Source organism: Theobroma umbraticum, unplaced genomic scaffold (genome assembly GCF_002168275.2).
Source record: "Theobroma umbraticum cultivar Fairchild unplaced genomic scaffold, ASM216827v3 scaffold_51.0, whole genome shotgun sequence".
NCBI lineage: Eukaryota > Viridiplantae > Streptophyta > Magnoliopsida > Malvales > Malvaceae > Theobroma > Theobroma umbraticum.
Window position 1 is genome coordinate 1,873,008 of NW_018397260.1, and position 1,965 is coordinate 1,874,972.

The 1,965-nt window shown below is 32.8% G+C and overlaps 1 non-coding gene across 1 annotated transcript; it reads right to left on the minus strand.

The window, feature by feature from the left end:
• Nucleotides 1–1,354: 1,354 nt before the first annotated feature.
• Nucleotides 1,355–1,461, minus strand: LOC149527170 (small nucleolar RNA R71). Its single transcript, XR_016351272.1, has one exon. It is a non-coding gene; the product is annotated as a small nucleolar RNA R71 (small nucleolar RNA).
• Between the last annotated feature and the right edge of the window lie 504 nt (nucleotides 1,462–1,965).

Genomic DNA, 1,965 nt, shown 5'->3' on the forward strand with positions numbered 1-1,965 from the left:
TTCAATTAGCATGAGCTACAAGATTTTTCTAGGATTGTGGTGAATTTCAACATGTAGTCTGAATATTTGTTTCTTTGTATTTATTATGAATGAGTATGGTTTTATTTATTCAAATTTGTTTGTAATGCTTTTAATTGTCATGCCAACAATTGAATGATTTGTGAATCTAGATGAGACTTGACAGAGTGATTTTAAATTAGACTAAGGTTTGAATAGTAGATTTACATTACTTAGGTGATCTAATTAGCAATACACCTAAATGCCATACATAGCCAAATTAGAACACTAGCTTAATGAACCTCATTTAATTGATTACTGTAGACATATAGTAATCCAATTAAGTTAAGTACTTGTGCAAGCATCTCGATAGAAACTTGTGCATAGAATTGGATTCTAGGTTAGCAAACCCACCCATGAATGTAAATAATAAGAGAAATAGATGTTAGATGAAGTGTTGAATGAACCGATAATCCTATGTTTTAATCTATTTCCATTTTAGTGAATTTTAAGTTCTCGTTAATTAGTTTAGTGTTTCATTAAATTTAGTTGTAATTACTTTTCTACAAAATTAAGTTACTTGAATAAGACTAATCTATCATAATTTTAGTACTTAGTTAAAATTAAGAGCAAATCCCTGTGGGATATGATTTTAGACTTACTATCTATATTACTTGTTCGATACGTATACTTATGTGTACTAAATTGACAATGAGTTTTTGCACCATTGTTTGGGATTTGTGTTTCCTATTTATTTTGCTAACATTAATATTCACATATTAGTCTTAATTAGAGGTTTGCTTTGTTTTTTAGGTACATGCAATCATTGTATGAAAAGAGCAAAAAGCTTGGAGATTGTATCTTGTGATCTAGAGATCAAGAGAACATTTTAAAGAGTTAGATGAGAAAATCAACAAGGTTTTGCTTAGATTGATATAATGGCTAATTAACAGGGTGATCAACAAATCCAAGAGTGAGTAGCAAAAGAGAATCATTGCTTAAGGGTTTATGCTATTCCATTAGTACAAGGAATTCTATCAAGCATTCAAAGGTCAATTATTCAAGCCAACAATTTCAAGATTAGTCGGCCATTATCACCATGATCCAAACTTTAGTCCAGCTTGGGAGACTTCTAAATGACAATCCAAATGCCCACATCTTGAACTTTTTAAAGATATGTGACACCTTTAAACACAATGGAGTCACAGATGATGCAATTCGTTTAAGACTTATCCCTTTTTCATTGAGGGACAGAGTGAAAGTGTGATTGAACTCGCTTCTAATTGGATCCATCACAACATGAGATGGCCTTGCTCAAAAGTTCCTTACCAAATTCTTTCCTCTGACCAAGGCAGTGAAGATAAGGAATGATATCACATCGTTCATGCAACTAGATGTTGAATCATTGTATGAAGCTTGGGAGAGATATAAAGATCTATTCAAGCGTTGCCCTCATCATGGTCTTCTAAAGTGGCTCCAAGTGAAGGCATTCTAAAATGAATTGAGAGGTTAGGTTTGAAACATTATTGATGCTGTTGTGGGAGGTGCTCTCACGAAAAAGTCAATTGATAATGTGTACAATCGATTGGAAGAGATGGCATCGAACAATTACCAATGGCCAGCAAAATCATCAATGATTAGGACAATAGCTAGAGTTCACAACATGGATGCCATTTCAATATTATTAGCACATGTAGTAGCTTTAACTAAAAGACTTGATTCTTTTGGTGCTAATTTGGTTCAAAGCTTTTTTGTAGTTTGTGAGTATTATGGAGATAGGCATGTGAGTAATCAGTGTCTAAGTAGTACAATGACAGTTGAGTTTGTCAAGAACAAACAACAAAATAACCCTTACTCGAACACTTATAACCTTGGATGGAGGAACCATTGAAACTTTTTTTTGGGTAATAATTGGATATCATTTTCAACTCCAAGGCCAAACATCCTAGGTTTCAATAGTAAAGAAAT